The 21,618-nt window shown below is 39.5% G+C and overlaps 1 protein-coding gene across 1 annotated transcript in view; it reads left to right on the forward strand.

Moving 5' to 3' along the window:
* The first annotated feature begins 2,554 nt into the window (after nt 1–2,554).
* LOC124165291 overlaps nt 2,555–21,618 on the forward strand; it is a 687,405-nt gene continuing 668,341 nt past the window's right edge. Inside the window, exon 1 of the mRNA XM_046542634.1 lies at nt 2,555–5,602. The gene's annotated coding sequence lies outside the window, so the exon portion shown is untranslated. The remainder of the gene's footprint in view (nt 5,603–21,618) is intronic.

Consider the following 21,618-nt stretch of genomic DNA (forward strand, 5'->3'; position numbering starts at 1 on the left):
CATACAGTACTAGTGAAAAAACTCAACCAGTTTCGATCTTTTCAGGTCTTTACCTAGAGGTTTACGATAATGATAATAAGCCAGTTGGATGGAATTTTGACCGTGGGACAGGGTGCGCGTCAGTTGCATCAAATTTTGATGCAAATATTTTGACGCAAATTTGACCGTGGGACATCGGCTTAAAAGCGTGAAATACGTACTCCAGGAGTAATAATCTTTCGATTTGGGCAATAAAAAATAAAAAGGAAACCACCCTATTGTATCACAAACGCTCGCGACGAGTCGTAGAGCAGTTTTTTTTAGTAGAGTATCGCGTCGGGTCAAAACGCTAATTGTGATATATTATGCATGTATCCGGACGCAAAGTTAGCATGGATGGAAAAAGTACCTTATGAGATTACATGGGAAAAATTGCTAAAGTATTCAAGTGAATGCAAGTTTTAATAGCTAAAAAATGCTTATCGGCTCATACAGAGCCGAAGGAGCGATGCCACTACTTAATAGTTAATAGAAAATAAAGTTTTTTTGTAGCGTAGGTCTTGTGTTGAAAATTTAAAAAAATGCACAGTTTCATTTTATTTGTAAGCCTTCATCAGGGCTTAAAATGATAATGGATATAGGTAGTTTTGAGATATAAACAAAATATCACAAAAATATTATGCATCAAAGTGCTGCTGTGTAAATAGTTTGAAGTCCCGCAAAGTAAGTTCAAGGTTCATGTTATGAAATCCAGGCCGTGCTTTTTCGAATATATATTAGTGAAGCTGTTTCATTTTCCCTGATAGGTAAGAAGTTCTTCCATTTTCCATAAAGGTTTTCCACAGTTAAGCCTGAGGTCATGAGTTATAAGTTTTATTCATTAAAAAAGCATCATCACGTCATATAGTCTCGACGTGACCTAACGAGGGGCATGAAGGGCCAGCTGCCCCCCCCCCTAAAAGCAAAAATATCAAATGTCTTTAAGGAAAATAATATTTTTTCAAGCAATTAATTTTAAAAACTAATAAAAAGCTTTTATTGTTCCCTAAAAATGTTGATTTCATTCACTTTTTCCATACTTGAATCTTACCTACAACTTCAACAACCATGACTTGCACCTCCCCCCCACCCCCCTAGTTTTGATCCTGGATACGCCCTTGACGCGACTACTTCTGAAGCCGGTGTCCCACGGTCAAATTTGCATCAAAACTTTTGGACCAAAAATTTTGATGCAAATATTTTGATGCACCGGGACGGGGGTGTCCCACGGTGCATCTCATTTGGACGAAAAACAAACGAAAGACGATATTTATGTAAACAAATTTGGAAGCTTGTGGAAGTGAAGAGTTCTGTCTTTTCTAGCAGGCGAAATTGTCTGAACAGGCCTCTCGAACATGAAAGAGGGAAAAAAAAAGAAAAAAGAAGGAATGCTGAACTTGGCCTTGGCTGGAAAGTGGGTATGAAAGCGTTGGAATAAGCGTGCTAAACATGTTAGAGAAGGAGTTGGTCGCCGATGTTGCCGTATATTATCGATAATGATTGACGATAAGTGAGGATATTTTCATGTCCGTTATCAGCAAGGTTGAGGGCAGAATAAAACGCCAGGATACAAACGTGAGGCCAATTTATTCCCGCGAGGAAAATGTTATTAATAAATGATGGACATTGTGGTTGAGAAGATGTTATGAATAGTGCTGTAAACGTGCATTTAAATCACATTTTTTCTCTCCCAATCGAACAGTTGCTAAAATAAGGTCCTTATCCTATAATCATAGTGATAGAAACGGGCAGCTGTAGTGTTTCACAGGTATAATCGTCATTCCATATTAGTCATTTCTCCAGCTGCTCGCTCGCTCGCATTTTATGCCCTCCACAAAGCTAACCTGTAGAATTCGGCCTCTATACCTAGAGTAAATCTTTTATTCTTTCCATAGCATCCCTCCTTGTATTGCGATTCTAAAGATCGCTTCCTTCTTATTAAAGATCAACTCATTATTACGGATTTCTTAGTTGAGAGTTTCCATCGCCTATCGAGACCAATTTTTGCTCATTTTTACTTTTAGGACCACACCAGGCGATGAAATAGCGATAGGACCAAAAGCCAGTTGGATGAAATTTTGAGCGTGGGACAGGGTGCGCGTCAGTTGCATCAAATTTTGATGCAAATTTGACCGCGGGACATCGGCTTGAGGTTTAATCTTCACGTTATGCAGTCTATTTCCCGTCTAGTATTCTCCTTATGCTCCTCTTTCTTTATAAGACCCGCCGGCGTAGGAAGACGAGAGAGGGAGACACAAAGAGAGCAAGAAAGGAGTAGAGGGGGTTTGTGATGTGTGCACATGGAAAAGCGGGGGTGGCTCGGGGAAGACAAACACAGTCGCACCTGCGCACGCAGTCCGAACTGGCTCGGTGGTGGGGGCGGATGGCGGGAAATAACACGAGGGATGGGAGGGGAAGTTGCGGCGCTGCAGTGGCGGCAGGAGGGGGAGCGGTTTTATAGGAGGGGAGGGGGATCGAGTAGGCGCCCGCCTCCCGTGCCCTCTCTTCGCTTCGCAGCAGTCAGGTGTCTGGCGAGTTTGCGGTTCCGAGCCGTTCCGTCAACAGCCCAAGAGGGGGCGAACCTCTCGATCGCGCGCGCGCGCCACCTCACGGCGGTCGCCCCGGCAATCGACGGCAGCCAAACAGCAGCGGACCGCGACCGTCCGACCTCGCTGATCTGGATATCGTTGTTAACATAGTGCCAATTATAGTGGGGTTTGAACAGTTTTATTCGCGCGTTGAAGTTTCCGAACGATCGTCGTTAAAAAAAAACAATTCATCAAGTGCTATCCGAGCTTGGATCTACGGTTTCAAAGTGTTTATACAGTTCTCGCTCTCAAAAGTATATTATTCTACAAGTGCTGCTGTGCAAATAGTGTAAGGTCCCGCAAAATAAGTTTCGTGTGACTATGTAGATAAACGAAAAAAACCTCTAGAAAGTTCTATCCAAACTTGGATCTTCGGTGGAAACTCGTGTCGAAATGTTTATTTATACAGGAATCGCCCTCACAAAATATTATTCGTCAAGTGCTGCTGTGGGAGTAATGTAAATTTCAGCAAAATAAGTTTCGTGTGACCAGAGAGATTGGTGAGACATGATCCGCTGGACGAACCGACCCAAAACAGTGTGAAGTTTGTCATCATTGGCGAAACTAAGTGGTGTTTCGTTTTCCTCTGTGACCAATCTTCGCTCGATTCACATGGGGAATATTAATTTTCGACCTTTCCTGAGGAATAGAAGGCAGTGAGGGCAAGAATGCAGACATTTTTCGTAGCTACTCATCAAGTCTAAATATCAGGATGAAAGCTCTTGTAGCGCCTTCTATTCACTCGCAGTTTCGACTTATCATGAACCAGAGAGTGTGAAATGTCTCGCCCGTGTAATGTGCAAGTTTACCTGGTATGGACAAGGAGGTCATGCCCGATTGTAACGTGAAAAATTTGGTAGTTACCTCTGGTACGGAATACTCATTTCTCGGACCATCTGCGAGTTGTTATTTAAGCCATTCATATTGTTTGCGTAAAAGTTAATGTGTCAAGTTGTGTAAAAGTTATTCCTGCATCAATCATACTGAGACCAGGCGATAAGTGCGGTGTTTATAGCCAGAGAAGTAGTCGATTTAAAGTTTCAGTGAAGTGGTCTGTGCTGTTTGAAAATCTGCCATAATATCATCCGACCAGGTTTGAGTTCTGTTTTTGTGGGATAAGTCCGCCTGTAATTAGAGGCGCTGAAAGAACATCGATAAAAAGGACTTCTATTTTAAGGTTTATATGCTAGTGTAATTGCATGTGTGTTGGACGTTGTAATTAATTTAATAACTCTTTCCATGAGGAGTTATGTACCGTGCCGGCTGTTGAGTTTGCTTTACGTCGCCAAACCTACACAACCAAAAAGTTTGCTTTACGTCGCCAGACCTACTGTACCAACCTACTCATTATCTTCCCTGATCTGTGATATACTTAGGGAAAGGTTCGTGCTATCGGGATTTTACCATTATCGAGGCATGATCTTTTAACTGCCCCTAGCCGAATTCCTGGTGGATATTTATTGATATAGAATTTTCCACCTAAATTCCAGATTCAGTCCACATCTCGGTATACCTATCTAAAAGTAATCCTGTCACAAAATTTCACATTTTTTATTTATTCTCGTTCTCATTCATTTTCCTTCGTTTTCCCAATCCATTTGCTGCCATGTTGCGGGAGATCAAATCTATGTCAAAACTACTCAAATATAAATGAACTTTTTCCATTCTTCTAAAGTCTAGCGTCAATATTTTTTTGTTAACCTCGCCGCGGTTCCTCTGTATAAAGATCGAAGTCTTGGAAATATTATAAAATCGGTTTCGTGTAAAATTTGTCCATTTCTTCATCCGGATCCTTTAGTCCTTCCGGCTTATATTTCTAGCTTTGTTTCGTCAGTCATTGGTCTTTCATTGCCGCCATTCCATGGCGACTAGCATGTGAACATATAAGTAAAAGTCATTACCTGCCAGTGACGTGGAGTCCTGGTTAAATGGGAGAATCATTTCGCCTTCAATGTCTACCGCCTCATCCGAAGTGTCAAGATTAGATTCTTTACTCCTCTGTTACACCTCTCCTTTCTTACGGTTCACCTGCTACTTATTTCCTTTCGCTTGACTAGCACGTCTCCCTCTCTGACTCCGGTGATATCTCCTCTCTTCCGGGTTCCGACTGAGTCCTGCCCCGCAGTGTCATTTCACTCATTCTACCGTATTCCTCCGAGATCGAAGAGTGGACGTGGACAGCAATTATTGCAAAAGTGATTAGGTCAGCTGTGTCCCATCGTCATCTAAGAATCCGACACTTCGTTTTATTCAGCTCGGTGTAGATTATTATAACAACGATTCAGTTTGTCGTATTTTCTAGTTTTCCGCCATCTCTATATTCTCAAACTTTCTCTGCTTCGGCGGGATTTCTTTCCACCTTCAAATTGATTTCCTGCAGAAATTTCACCGGGAAGAAACAGTGCTACTTTCAGTGTACTAGTCCTCTGCACCTGTGCGTAGGAGTGAGTTTTTTATGGACAAGTGATTCAGGGTGTGCGTGTTTATTTTGAAGAGGAGTGGGCTGCAGAAGAGGTTGTGCGTCGTGACGGTCGCGTGGGTGGTAGCGCGATAAGGTGTTCCGTGGATGGTGTACCTCAAGGGTCAGTACTCGGCCCCCTCCCCTTGCTTGATCCCCCATCGTAAAAACATAGGGAGAGAGTGTGTATTGTGGTAGTGGTTCTGTGTTTAGTGTTCAGCGCTTGAAGCACGGTGTGATAACGGTTGTGCTGCTCAGGGAGGAGAAAGGGTTGTTATTCTGTTTTTTTTTTCCTCGCGGAAAACATAAGTCAAACCCTCCTACCTCCGTTCCGCTCACAACTAAGTCTCAGGCTTTTTTTTCATCATCGTCCTCCTCTGTCTCCCCCACTCCTGACACGCCAGCGGTAAGGCTTCACAGCCCGACAGTCCGCGCCGTCAAGCACCGCTCCCTGGTCCCCCCTCCGTGCTCTGCATAGGCGGGTGTTGTGAGGAGGCCATCAACCGCTCCTCCCGGCCGGCGGAGGGTCGCGCCACAGGTGAGTTAATTAAATGTCTCATCCACCCACGCCCTACCGGCAGCCCGACGACGCCCCCTGCTTGTATTCCTTTTGTTCTTTTGCCGTTGGTTGTATGCCACTCCCGTGCCTCTCTTCCAACGCTCCCTTCTGCATCGGTTTGACTGACCGTCGGCCTTCGGGAAGTTGTGATAAATAAGTGAGCATAACGATGATAAATTTTCTCTGTTTTAATTTGCTTATTCATCTCTGTATTCATTTGTTTTTGTATATAAGGTCCCTTGCCACGTTTGTGGTGAATTTTAACTTCGGTAAAACATCTCAATACCTAAAAGAAATAGGTTTTCAGAACAAAATTCATCTTTTCAAATTAACATACAGTTCTGTGCCCTTGTTTATCATGCAGTTAATGAAAACCGCACTTTCGATTTTGATAACTCAGAAATTTTAGGTACAGAATGTAATTATTCAGTAAGATAAATGAGCGAAATGGTTTACTTATGCAAACACACAATACTTGTAATCAATGACCTCGCGTAATCGTTTAAGCGAAATATATTGTCAACTTATATATGAAAAATGATCTAACTATAAAACTTTGTACAATAAAAATACAAAATTGATGTTAAAAAAATCGTAGCTTAGTAATCAGCAAACAAAGTATACAGGTAAACTATCAACCTATCACATGATCAACCAATACCTCTGCGTTTAAATACGGGAAGTAATGTCAATTTCGGAAAAATTCGTTTTTATCGTAGATATGTTGGTATATTGGGGGAGTATATTAGCTTATTGTGTAGAGCATTTGGCTGCTGAACGAAGGGGTCCCGGGTTCAAGTCTCTTGTGAAACCTTAGCACACCCTCAAACGAAAATCCTCGAAGAGCGAGGTGCTCGGGGTCGTGGAAATAAATTCGCCCCCAGTCCTGTGAAGTTCAAAAGCGTACGGCCTTATTTGGGGTGAGCTCCATGGGCGCATCCAGAATTTCTTTCTGGGGGGCCACACGCAAGGCCATATCCAGGATTCAGTTCTGGGGGGGGGGGGGGGGCACAAGGATACCTCGTAATACAAAACGAACGCAATGGTACGGGAGCGTATTAAAAATCTTGCATATGTGTAACAGGTCTGGGGGGAGGGCATGTGCCCCCCCAGATCCGCCTATGGTGAGCTCTATCCTCAACTAACCAAAGATAATCTTTAGGTTGAATCAGCTAGTGAGTTGTACAATGTATGCACGGCTACCAAGTTCACTTACTCCTGTGTAAATATATGGTATTCCGTTTTAAGATTTGAATATCTATTACTTTAAACACTTATTTAAAAAAAAGCAACTCGGGTTTCGATGAAAATCATCATCATCATGCGTATATTTATTAGCTGGTTGATGCAATTAAATTATTTAAAACCTAATAATTTACGCCTTATTATTTTAATTAAATTAATCAGATAAGAATTGAGGCCTCATGGTGATGATTATTCATCGAAGCCCGGGTCGCTTTATGTAAAAAAATAAGTGGTATGATAAAAAGATATTCGTCCAAGAAACCTTGTGTACAGTTACGGCGAAACCCCCATAAAGGGTAAATTTGGTGAGTATCAAATGGAGTTTGTGTCGCGAATAGCGATAAGTCGGAGAAAATATTATTGCATGGAGGCAGTGGCGCAGCGAGGGGGGGTTTGGGGGATAAAAACCCCCAAAAAGCTCAGAGAATTTATTTTATAAAATTATATTAATGTGGTAAACTTAGTAACTAATATTAGGGGGACGAATGACTCACGAACAAAATATCAAAATATTCCCAAAGCCAAAGTTCTTCAAACTTTCTATTACTATTATTGTTATAAAAAGTACTATATTTAACCTCCCGCTTATGCTGGCGTGTACTCCATACCCCCTAAACCCCCCCAGTATTATTTACCCTTAAAAACCCACCTAGTCTTAATTCCTAGCTGCCTCCCTGCATGGATGTGCTCGGGTTGGCTATCTATTCAGTTACTTACGCACAGGGTTCCCACTCAACCTTGAAAACCTTATAACCGTGAATAAGCCGTGAATTTCGTCTACCGTGAAAAAACCTTGAAATAGCCGCGAATTTCATCATAAAACCTTAAAAATCTCTCAAACTTAAAGAAAAAGAACTACAATTGACAGATCAAAAGGAAAAAAAGATATTTCAATCATGTTTCAAGGCCGAGCCACATACAGGCACTGTCCTCACATTTATCTCCACACGTATATTTGAAGTGCATTTATTGGTGCCTTGTTCCATGACGATACATTGATCTTGAGCCTGTCATTGGAAGATCGGCGTACAAAGTTTCATTAACCTTGGCGAAAAATCAGACACGTCTTTACTTCCCTACCTCACTGCTCCCTCCATTTTGCCACTCACAACCTTAAGCTTCACCTAAATTTTGATTACGATTGGTGACGTCATGAGAAATAATACTATCATTGCCACGTTTGAATTCACGGCGCCTGTTGCGGTTGATACTTTTATAGTTAACGTGCGGGCGGTGATTGTTACATCATCAATATTTCTGCCTAAAATGGCTTATCTCAGACCGTGAATTTGACGATATTTAGACCGTGAAAACCTGGACAAAACCGTGAATTTTATAATTTGGTTAGAGTGGAAACCCTGTACGCACAAAGTGCTTCATGAAATCCCTCTCCCGTGGTACTATTATGACCGGCTTGAATGCTAATCGTCCAAACGGCGCAGGCTCATCGAACGAGTGCGGTGGTGCTGTGCTTGACAGGACGACGCGAATCACGGACAAAAAGAAAATAATGGGCGACGTTTATCGACGTTCGTCGTGACCGCAGTCAAATGTTGTCACGCGGGTTTCGTTTCTCGAAGTACGGACCTGTTTGACTTGTGATGTTCCTGGTTTCTCTGTCGGCGGATGTCAACTCTCGCACTGCGTTGCTCTGGTCAAGGGGACTGCAGAGAGGACGCCCAGGTTCATAGATTTCTGTTGCCACTTCGGTCGCATTTTGATTAGTTTTCAAAAATGTCCGCGGCGCGGTGATGAGTGCTGCGCTATCCACTTTTGTCCAATAATTAGCTCTGTAATGTTTTTAATAGGGTAGTTTCCTTCATCAAAGAAAACGAAAGGCATTGATTGCGACTCGTTACCCACCATTAGTGTATTCATAATATACCAATTATTTTGTTTTATAATTCCCAGTTTAGACGAATGGCAATGGTCAATTTTATCCTCATTTGAAAAAGGCCAGATTGGCGCCCATGCTATGCCACTCCACATGACGTCACAGGGACCTAGTTTCTATACGAGTAGATAGGAGTTTTACATTGTCTGAGATTACCAATGTATGCATGAGGCACAGACTTCAGGGAAATATTTCTCAATAATCACCAATTGAAACTGCCAAAGGTCGGAAAGTTTCCCTCGTTTGATAAGGTATTAATAACCCTTATTTAAACCAAGCGCTACCTGCTAGCAAGGTACTCTGCTACCTATATATGCTGCTCTAAAATAGATATTGTCATTTAAAAATCTAAAAGCGTGAAAAACGTACTCCAGGAGAAATCATCTTTCGATATAGGCAATAAAAAATAACAGGAAACCACCCTATTGCGAGGAATTTCATTGGGAAGATATGAATTTGATGGATTACATCATCAAGCCAATAAACTTCGGTTAACACCCCTAATTATACCTCATTTCCCCTTGAAAATCGGATCACTTTGTCTGTCAGTGACGCGAGTGGAGACTTTTGTAAACCTATTTCAATGCGCGGTGGGAAACATCTCGAGGCCTAGTTGAGGATCCTCTTTTGTATCATTCGGAGCTCTGGTCATGAAGCCTCATCACATGGCGGATTTTTCTTGACTTCACCCCTTAAAAAATGGACAGGAGTTTTAATACTGTCCCGTTATCATCACGTTCGTTTTGTTTTGTGTAATAAGTAATAGATTTATATTTAGAGGGTCCTAGGTGAGTTTTTTGGCACGTAAATTCAGGTATCAAAAGTTATATCTCTAGTAAAATGAAAAAAGTAGGTAGCGAGTAGATGGTATGACGAGAAAGTCAGAAAATCGTTAAGACACCACAGCGCGACAGAGAGTATGCCATGCAAAGATGGAAATAAGCCGTGCTGATTTATTCGCCATTAATCGCGGTTTAATAATAAAAATATAAGCTGTTTAAAGTAAACATAAAATATAACTGTAGCTATTATGTATGTAATTTATAAATGTTTTCGTATTAATAACTTTTATGAAGCCTTTTTTTCGTACGTAAATTCAGGTATCAGAAGTTATATCCCTATAGAAAGAAAGTCGCGAACGGAGATTGTATGACGCGAAATTCAGAAACTCGTTATTGCGACAGGGAGCATACCATACAAAGATGAAAATAATCCGTAGTACTGATTTAGCCGCTATTGATCGCGAGTTAATAATAAAAGTATAAGATGTTTAAAGTAAACATAAAAGATAACTGTCGTTATTATGTATGTCATCTATTAATATTTTAATATCAATAACTTTTACATTAAAATTATATTTCGTACAGTAGTTGTCATATGTTGTTCTTAATCCTTAATACCCCCGGTCCCGCCGTTCAGTCTCTTAACGCTCTTTTCTATTCAGACTTTCTTCTTCCATTAACTCCTATTCCAAATGTGTTCCAGTTTTTTATCCTTTTTTTCATCCCTCATCCATTTTGCACTGTCTCTATCGCAATTTTCCCCTACTCCTTGCACCACCCGATGAAGTCGATCCATTCTTTGTTATTAATTTGTAAAAACTGTTGAATATTATTTTGTTCATTGTTGCTTTCGTTTTGCTTATTATAAGTAAATTGTTCGCTTGTTATTGTGAGTCCGCTGTAATCCAGGCTCTTGCTGTTTTTGTACTGCATTAAATGAATAAATAAAATAAGTAATTTGATAGCGTACGTAGGCAGTTTGCCTGTAAGACCCTTGTGTACCCCAGAATATAATCCTGGATTCGCCCTTCAATTTACACTCAATTTTATCTTAATTCGCTTATCCTTTATTTCTTTGCAATTAAACGCTCACCAATTCACTGCATTGCTGTTATAAACTTCCAGAAATTGCCCAAAGCTCTAACTCGTGTTACAATGTGGCTAAATGGTGTCTTCTAAGGTTGTCCTATTTTATGCTACATCCGAGAACAAGAAAATTCAATTCACTGATATGTGTCCCGAACTACGTTAGGTTATACGCCTTTACGTCTTTAGGTATCCTTAATTTTGACTGAGTTAAATAAATAAAAGTAGAATTATCAGGATTTATAATTGTTCGCGAGGTAAATGTTTTAATTTTCTATTCTATGTTTCCAAAATTTCACGCATACCATCCATTATTTGGTAGTGACCTACGATTCAGAAAAAAAGGTGTCTGACGGTTTCGAGATACAGATGGTGGCGCCGAAATAAGTTATTAGACTTGGATTTTGTCCATCCCATTTTTGTATAGCTTCACCTTTATCCTTTGGTGGAATGGCAGTAAAACTCTCGTCCTATAAAGTTATCCAATTTCTACGTGGTGAAATAAGTTCTCTTGTAACTCGTGCGTGTAATTTTTCCCTCTTTTCACAATGCGGCTTGAATTCAATGGTGAGTTTTCTAAGGGATACTATGAATTGCTATCTTTGGCGGTGTAGTACCTGTGCTGGAAAATACTCAGTGAAGTTAATGTCGCTGATAGTGCTTTTCTACAAAATTATATACAGTGAACTCTTGCGTGACAGATCTAGCTGATATTGTGCACGGAGGCATTATATTCACGTTATTTCACGGAATGAGTCCAGAAATCCATCCATAAAGTTATTCAGAAGTCTCAAATATCCATAACGTATGTTTATTGATCCCTCGGTAGCTTCAGTTGGTTACAGAGTTTTTACTTAAGAAATATCTCGGTTGCAGTCCACGTCGAGGTGAATAATTCAGCCTCTCTATTAAATTCTCTGATTAAAAAATTACCCGAATGTTGATGTGTGATCAATTTGAGTCTCGCATGGTAATTACACGAAAAAGCACCGCGCCTATGGCGAATGTGCGTTTAATTAGCTCTCATAATTGAGTTTTTAGCTGAGTTTACACCCATGAGATTCGAAAAAATTTTGATGAGAGCCATGGTGACCCCGTTTTGTTCATGAAAATATCCATGCAATGGCCGCTTTGCAATTGCTTTGTTATGTCCGTTCTATCGTTACAGAAAATTTACAAAAATGGTGATTGAGGCAATCAATTACGTACCCCTTCGCCCCCACCAGAGTTTAAATTTAGTAGAATTACTTCCAACTTTCGTGGATGAAGTTTACTCATTTTTTAATGTATAAGGTGAGAAAGCTCGTCTTCATCAAGTTAGCTTTTGGCAATATTACGGAAATTTCTGCTGGCTGAATATTCTGCTTCTGTATGAGATTATTATGTGTCCGTAACTTAAGGTGCGCTTACACTAAATATCATGTTGCATAAACAAGTTACGTAAAACATGTTTTACGAAAAAGTTACAAATCCGTGTTACAAGTTACATGTAACATTTTGTTCCAAATTAAACATTTAAACCAAAATTCGTGTTATATAACAAGTTTTTTGTATCCCACATGAAGTGGGAAAATGTGTAACATGTTGCAGAAAAGAGGTGAGGCTAATGGTGGGCATAGCCAGTTGACGGGTGGGCTAGGACTGAATCTGTAACATTTTATTTGTGCATTTTTGGCTCCGATGGACTCTTGTTATACAACAATTGTTATATAAAACAAATGTTACAAGTAATTTGTTACATGTAGCATTTTTGTATAACATGTTACACGGTGTAAACGCACCTTAAGTCATTCCTCCCAGAAGTACCCATACGTGCTTTATATTTTTGATTTTGAGAATGATTTTCTGAATCCCGTGGTAATTTCCGCCGCCAGTTTTTCGTCACTTATTCCGTCACTTTCCGTTTTTGCAGCAGCCATTAAATTAAAAGCCAAGCGTTGAGTTACAATCATTTTTAGGGGCCATGCGTTCTGATTGGACTGTACTTGCGATGGTTTCCGCGACAATAGGGTGGTTACCTATTATTTTTTTATTGCCTAAATCGAAAGATTATTACTCCTGGAGTACGCATTTCACGCTTTTAGATTTTTAACCCTAGAAGGGCACACTGGGGTCCGGTGGACCCCAGGAGTTTTTTTCTTTGCTGTAACTTTTGTAATGCACAAAATATTGAAAGCTCATACCAATGTAAATTTCCTTTTATATCTTAGTAAAAGTTTCTAGTGTGTGGTGATTTTTTTAACGCGCTTATTGCTTTATAATTTAATATTGAAAATGGCCTGGGGTCCATTGGACCCCAGTGTGCACTTCATGAAATTTTTTTGAAATTGCGAAAAAAAAATTAACACATATGTTTATTGCCTTTTTTGCTGCAAATACATTTGTTATAATCGTATTTATACGTTTAAAGTAATTAAAATGCCATTTATCATTTTTTATCACTTTGGGATTTTTGAGGGCATCAACTTTTTTTGTGAAATATCTTGGTTTCCTCTTTTGCAAATAATTTAAGAATTTCGGAGTGAAAGACGTACGAACAAACTTCAATGGAATGGATTGTAGAGAAATATTTTTGAACATATATTACTCATAATAGTAAACTATTCATCAAACATTGACGTTTGATATCATTTGGAGATCGATAGAGAGAGCGAAATTTGGTTTCGGATCTGCCTGGACCAAAAGGAGCAGCGCGCGACGTCAAAACTCCCCGGCAAGCTTGGGAATTACTGTTGGATAGCGCTTTACGAAATAAAATAATGACGCACACAAATGAGGAAATACAATGGCAGCGTCAAAATGTCACAATTCCTCAATCGTATCACCGTGATGTAGATGTTGAGGAGATTGAGGCTTTTTCTGGACTTCTATATTTTTCTGGGGTGGAGAAGACGTGCAACACAAATTTGTATGAACTGTGGTCAACTGAGTTTGGATCTACGTAGCACCATGTCTCTCTGCACCGATTCCTGTTTTTGCTGTCAACCTTGCGTTTTGATGATAAAAACACCAGAATGCAGCGTAGAACGATCGATAATTTTGCGTCAGTTTGTGAAATTTGGGAAGGGTTTTTAGATAATTGCAAGAAATATTACACTTTTCATGAGTATTGTACTGTAGATGAACAACTTCTCGGTTTTCGAGGCCGTTGCCCCTTTCGGATATATATGAAAGGATAGCCAGATAAGTATTGCATAAAAATTGTAATGATGAATGATGCAAAAACGTTTTACATGGTAAATGCCTGTCCTTACATAGGAAAAGTAGTTACCAATCCAGATAAAACTTTTCCGACATATTATGAACGGACATTGTCAACACCAATTCATGGCACGAATAGAAATATTACGTGCAACAATTTGTTCACTTCTGTTGAGCTTGTAAAGAAGATGCTAAAAGATTATTCAATAACGATGGTGAAAATTTGTAAAAACAAGCGTCAAATTCCAGTGGATTTTACAAGAAGTGCTGTTGTTCAATCTTCACGATTTGCCTTTGACCCTGACATGACCCAGGTGTCTTTCACACCGAAAAGAAATAAAATAGTGCTTTTGTTGTCATCTTTTCATTTGGATGGAGCTATAAATGAAGACAATGGAAAGCCCGAGATTATTTGCATGTATAATGCCACTAAAGGAGGAACAGACACATTTGATCAACTGTGTCATGAATATACAACAGCCAGAAAAACCCTTCAATGGCCAATACAGATTTTCTATGGCATGCTAGACCAACCTGGTATAAACGCAATGGTTCTTTAGTCTCATATTGATAGTAATGAAAAAATAAACCGGAGAACATTTTTGAAAAACTTGGCTTTGTCACTCATGAAACCTCATTTGCATCAACGGATTTTGAAAAAAAACCTGCGTTCTTCAATTAGGAATACCATCACGGAAATTTTAAAAATTGAAATATCAGCAATTGATAAACCTGAAATCCTTCAAAGCAAAATACGATGCAGCTTCTGCCCAAGGAATAGAGACAGAAAAACAAGAATTATATGCTCATCGTGCCGCGCTCCGATGTGTGACGAGCACCGAAGTTATCTGTGTACTACCTGTACTGGAGTGAGAAATTAACAACAAAGCATTTTTTTCTAAAAATTTATATTTTACCTGTAAAATAAATAATAGTAATGTACATTTTGGATCAATAGGAAGTCCTAATGAAATTTGTGAAAAAAATATTTAAAAAAATACACAGGAAAATTTCGTTGTTTTCAATTGTTAAAATTAATACGTTTTATGGAAAGAAAAAATATGAAACATTTTTTTACATGAACTACACAATGTAATACTTAAGCTGTTAAAACTATTTGTCTGTACATCGAAAACATTAGTAAGAGTAAATAAAAGTAGGATTGGTGACTTTCTTAAAGAATTTTTATGTCTTTAGAATGAAAAATATTGTTTTACTTTCATTTTAATATGTTTAAATAACTTATATTTACATATTTGTGTAAGAAACACTTCTATTATTGATATTTACTATATTAATAGTAAAAAAATATCAGGGGGTTGAAATTAAAAATTTTTAAAGTTATGGGGTCCGCTGGACCCCAGTGTGCACTTTATGATTGAAAAAAGAAGTGTGCACTTCTAGGGTTAAACGACGATATCTATTTTTCGCGATTAAATGAAAAGTGAAAATTTTCAAGCGCGCGAAAACGCAACGGCTAAGTATGAATGCTGGTAAAACTCCGTGTGACGTCATTCTGGTTCCCGCTGTCGCCGTGTGAGGTGGCCAATTGAATGGTTTGCGGCGTAACTTCGTGAAATTGTCTCATGTTAGAATGAAAAAACTTTGTAAATTTCACATTAATTTTATTAACACGACCAGTTTCATCGCTGCGCGACATCATCAGGTGCATATACAGGAAATGACAGTCTTAAATACCCTGGGATACATGGGGGCGGGTGCTGGACATCTTATGCACCTGATGATGTCGCGCAGCGATGAAACTGGTCGTGTTAATAAAATTAATGTGAAAGTTTTTTCATTCTAATGTGTGAGGTGACCTTGGAGCGAGGATATTGTGCGCCGCTGCGATGCTGGCTGCCACCGGTTTAGACGAATGGCAACGGTCAATTTTAACCTCATTTGAAAAAGGCCAGATTGGCGCCAATGCGGTTCCACTCCACGTGACGTCACAGGGACGTAGTTTCTATGCGAGTAGATAGGAGTTTTACATTGTCTGAGATTACCAATGCATGCAAGAGACACAGAGATCAGGGAAATATCTCTTAATAATCACCTATTAAAATTGCCTATGATCGGAAAGTTTCCTTTGTTTGATAGGGTATTAATAATCCTTATTTAAGCCAAGCGCTATCTGCTAGCAGGGTACTCAGCTACCTGCTAGCAGCCTGTGTCGTATCAGCGCTCAAGCCTCGCCCCAAGGTCACCTCACTCGCTGCAGCGGGAATCAGAATGATGTCACACGGACTTTCCCCATCATTCCTACTTAGCACATTCCTACTAATAATCTTTCGATTTTGGTAGTAAAAAAATAATAGGAAACCACCATATTATAATCGTGTGATTCAGCCTTTCAACTGCATTCAGGATACTCTTAGCCAAATGTTGTAGTGCAGCCGCAATAAAAGTTTCATGATTTACAGTTACATAGGATAAAGATTTGTAATTATAATGGGATTTTGAAAGACGGATGGAGTTAAATCAGTTTCAGTGTCTCCCGTTGGAAATATGTACCTTAAAATATGCTCATGGGATGGAAATAATTAAACGAAATTTTATATAATGATACCTCGAAACTCACTCCGACCAGTCAGTTCACGTAGACATTATAAAAAAATCGCGCATATGTTTCCGTTGTCAGTTGGATGTGATGTTTGTGTGAAAATAACATAAAATAAATCATTTTTTAAAGAAATTACTTGAAATGATGACATAAATTGACATATAATGCGTTGAGTAAAATTTCATGCATTTTTCTCACTACGAAACTGGTTATTTATTTTTGATTTTTTTAATTTTTTATCGTTGCACTTGAAATCGCAGATGCGAATTTCTTTCACTTTTGTACATTTTTTCTGATATTATCCTTTTTTTGAAGTATTTTTTCTGTTAAGTGTGAACATAAGTTTTAAAAATTTAATTTACTAACGGTATTAATAAATAACCTACTATTAGAAAAAGGTTAATAAGTGCGAAAGACTCATTCGTGACTTTCCTATTAAGTATGTATGTATGGATGATATGATATTTGGAAGGGGTGACCGACATTTAAGGTTTCTTGCACATCCAGACCTTTTTTGGCCGGTCGGTAAACAAACCGGCCGATAATTTATCGCTGGAGCACTGCTTGCAAATGCACGAATTTTAAACGGTCAAACGAGCTACTGCTTGGGTGTCGTGATCAACCGACTTTTTATCGGTAGCGGGTCGTGGTCTGTCGAGGTGTAAGCTCCTATTTCCTCTAATAGTACACTATTCGAATGTGGACGGTGGATTTTTACCGACTGTCCAAAATCGGTGTGTGTGCAAGGAGTCTGAAGCCCGTATGACACTTCCCAATTTATTGGCCAATCCATTGGATATTGGATTGTGGTCCAACGGACACACACCAATTTCTAGGCCAATATCCTTTTCACAATATTGGACACAATTTCTTGCCCAATTTTGAATTTAGAACAGGTTCTATTTTCTTGCTTCCAATCTCCAATATGAAGTCAGTTACGTTGACTCCTAGTGGCCAAAACGAGAATCCCTGTGTAAAACATCAGGTTTGGCTGTAAAACATTGCTTTTTTTCCTAAAATTTGCTTGAATTTTCTAAAATGTGGACGAAAAAAGTTGTGATACCCTTGATTGAAGCGTACAAACCTCACTAATGCTTGAACAACGTAAAATTATCGAAATGCAATGGGGTTCTCTGGCGGGACATTTGAACACTATTTCGACCAATATTGGTGAAAATATTGATACGTGTAATACGATAAGTAGCGCCGTATATATTTAACAATATTGCGCATCGATTTATTGGCCAATAAATTGGAAAGTGTCATACCGGCTTAAGGTCATTTGCGCCACTAGGCTGATCTTAACGAAAGGCGCCAAGGGGACTTACAGCCGACTAACAAAAAATATTGGCGGGGCCCAAACCGGGGATCTTGCCCCAGGAAATTTTATAAGTAGTGAGTTTTAAGTTTTTTTAAGCATTTTAGAAGAGTCATATGATCAAAATCAGAACCCTGATAACTCGAATCTCGATATCTGGACACTCCGGGGAAAATCGAAAAGCCTGATGCATTTTTCCTCACACCCATAACGAACTTATGAGGGGGCTTAGGCTCCCTCAGGCCCCATGGAGTCGGCGCCACTGCTTACAGCTTAGCGTCCCATCCGACGGACGAATGCATAATCCATTTCCGTCAAGAAAATTTTCTCCTCACGATTGTAAAGATATTATTCAGTTAAGTTGTTCCTATGGCCGTCTTTAATAATCCATTGAAATATGCTAGTGATGCACAACTTGTTTCTTCAGAATGACCCGTACCCATAGCCAGGTAACGAGGTCAGAATCTAATATTGTTCAATTTCTACGAGCGACCTTTATGGAAAGGAATCATGGACGAGGGAAAGTTGAAATACTATATACAATGCCATTTCCTGTTAACTTTTGGCAGCTTCGATTATTCTGATGCCCATTTTGCGGCAGTCAATGGTGGGATATTGGTAGTGATATTCAAAGGCCCTTGAAACAAAAAAACAGAAAGGGGTCACCTATGTTTCTGACGTTCCACAATGGGTGGTCACAGACTTCGCCGCATCGGCTAATGATGGCGTTTTTCATTCGATTCTACCTGCTGCATTATGAGAGGTCTGCCGCGTGTCTCGAGATATATTGTTGTGAAAAGTTGTTGTTGACATTGTTGTCAACAGTTATTGTCTATATTGTTGTGAACGATTTCTACCCTCAATGAGCGATTCTCTCCGAACGAGATAATGAACCGGATCTTCAACGACGTCATAGACTCACGAATAATGGGCGTTAACTTTCAGGATGTCTGCCCCCGCTGGGATTTGAACTGGGGTCCACATAGTGGTAAGCCAACACTCCAGGTCGGATCTCAGCAAACTGATCATCGGCCGCATTCCTTCCACGAATGACGGCATCGATTATTCTGATCAGGGGCGCAGCTAGGAATTAAGTCGGGGGGGGGGGGGGGGGGGGGTTTAGGTGCAACTAATAATACCGGGATGTGTGGGGGTATGGAATACCCACCAGGATAAGCGGTAGGTGAGAGATTAATAAATTGCGGAATAACAAAGAGAAACGGTTCAAAATGGTGAGTTTTACGACTTCCTGAGGGATATTTTATTAATCCTTACACCATTCTATTAGCAATATCAATCCAATTAAGTAAAATGGATTAAACTTAAAAATTTCTCTGAGATCTGGGGGGGGGGTTAACCCTCCAAACCCCCCCCCCCCCCTCGCTGCGCCACTGATTCTGATGTCCATTTAGCTGTGGTCGATGAGGGAAGGATATTGATAGTGATGTTCAAAGGCCCTTTAAACAATAGGACAGAAAGGGGTCAGGTCAGGAGGCGAGCGATAGTCCTCTGTTTTCGCCGCATCACAATGGGTAATCGCGGACTTCCCCGCATCGGCTAATGAAGGCGCTTTTCATTCGTATCTACCTGCTGCATGAGGAGAGGTCTGCCACGCGTGTCCTGCGTCCCCATTATTCACTCTGATGAACTGGATGGCAACTCGGGATTCCCTCCGGACGATTGCGACCCTGAGAGGGAAAAAATCTATGCTGACAGTCGCGACGACGACGGCGTCAGTGAGTACTATTTTTGGCCTGCAGTTTTTTGATGGCTCCGTTGAAATCCATAAACAAGCCGTCCGCCGTTTGCGTGATCGTGGGTCTTTCTGGTGGCTTAAAATTGCCTCGTCTGATTTCCAGGGATGATATCGGGGATGCGAAAGTCTTACGTTAAAAGCTCTTCGTGCGGTGTTTCCTCCGGTAAATTTGGCATTTTAGTGCACGATTCACTAGTTTCCGTGACCGTCTCGCTAAAACACTAATTTGTATTTTTTTAATGGGGAAGCGGGCGTTGTTGCATGGGAATGTTTTAGCTAATGTTTATATTGATATCAAGTACAATTTATTATTAAACGGGGCTTTTAACTTATATATTCCAAGGTGTGCACGGTTACTTTTATAGTTGTGCTTACGATGTGATTGCTTGTGATTACTTGGATGCAATTAATTATTTATTTATGTCCGCATACCCTGGAAAAAGCTCGCAATGAAATTCACGTCGAGGATCATTACAATTGGCAACTGTGCAAATACGAATACCCTTGTCCTGGATAGAGGTAACCTAGACATAACCTTCATACGATATTTCTGCTATAAAATATTATTTTGGTGATGAGATCGCCTATTTCCTTGAGTAACTTTCTAAACTTAGAGTTAAATTGTTTTGTGAGTGCAGATATTATTGCTCATTAATATCTTGGCTCCTGTTTGATAATTTAATGATTGTTTTTAATTTACCTACTTGCTTTAAGAAAGGAGTAAGTTTAAGTGAATGTAATTTTTGCATTTTTTCCTGGGTTCATTGCATTACCAAAATAAAATTATCAATCACAGTATAGGAAGAGATTTCATTTGGAAATTTTTGGAGTCAAGGTGTTGTTTTACGTTATTGAATGTCGTATTCAGTATATTCATTCCTCTTCTTTAGTAGTTGGGAGCCATTTTTTAATGTTGCTGATGAACTGCCTTTTCGGTAATTTGAACATATTTATATATCCGCACTGTTTAATTTTGACCATTGATAGATTTTTTCATAGTAATATATTTTTTTAAAATTCTTAGTCGCAGGGGAGCTAAATCCATAAACTGCATATCATGGCTCATATGCATTATCATTTGCTGAAAGATAAATGTAACTTAAACGCAGGGGCGCAGCTAGGAATTAAGGCTAGGGGGCTTTATACGCGCAACTGATATTGGGTGGTCTGGGGGTAATACCCGCTAGGGTAACCGGCAAGTGCGGGGTCCCTTCCCCAGAATTTATTTTTAGAAAAATGGTTCAAAATGGTAAATTAAGGCTATGTGAATAGTTTGATATTTTTTGCGAGTCATCCATCCCCCTAATATTAGTTGCACAATTTGCCACATTAAAAAATTTTTATTGAAAAATTCTCAGAGCTCTGGGGGGCGGCGGGGTTATCTCCGAAGCACCCCCCTGCGCCACTGTTTCAATGCATCGTGATTTTTCGTGGAGTTTTTAATACATTAGCATTCTTGATGGGAAAAATATCATATTAACCTCATCTCCTTCGCGAAACTGTATTTGCGTTGAAAGTTTTGAAGAAATTAAAAACCAATCGTAACTTCGTTTAGAGATGCGAAGCGACTTTTAAAGACTAAATTAGCATAATAAGAAATGAAGCCAGCTTGCGTTGAGGAAGTCAGTTTTGAATTGCTTTGTCTCTCAGAGTGGCTTTAGATTTGATGGGAATCAATTTTCTATGAAAATTTTTAATATATTAGGAAAATACCACCAGTAAAAATTTATAATTTTGTTTTAGAATCGATCTTCATCATGAAAAATCAATTTCGTTTTCTTTTGCTCGTACCAAAATCTTGTAGTCCTAGTGATTTGGCAGAAGTAAAATTAATTTGATTTGTACCTATGGCTTTTTTTCTATTTCTCTTGCAACCAAGTCGTGAGTGTAGAAAATGGTACTTACTTTTTGGAGTACTTGCTTTATTTTTTTTTATCGGGACATGTTTGCATCATCTAATCCTCTGGCTTTGTTCATTTATGAAGGTCCTATAGTTTCGTTAAGGGCAGGCTAACTTCGGCGCCGGGTTTCTTTCCACCCTTCCGCATATAACTTCCTTTCTTCGAATTCCTAATTATCTCTAGTGCATTTGCCCCTTTTAATTCGAATATAATTTTTTATCATCATCATCACTGGCCAACAATCCTAGG

Source organism: Ischnura elegans, chromosome 9 (assembly GCF_921293095.1).
Source record: "Ischnura elegans chromosome 9, ioIscEleg1.1, whole genome shotgun sequence".
Classification (NCBI taxonomy): domain Eukaryota; kingdom Metazoa; phylum Arthropoda; class Insecta; order Odonata; family Coenagrionidae; genus Ischnura; species Ischnura elegans.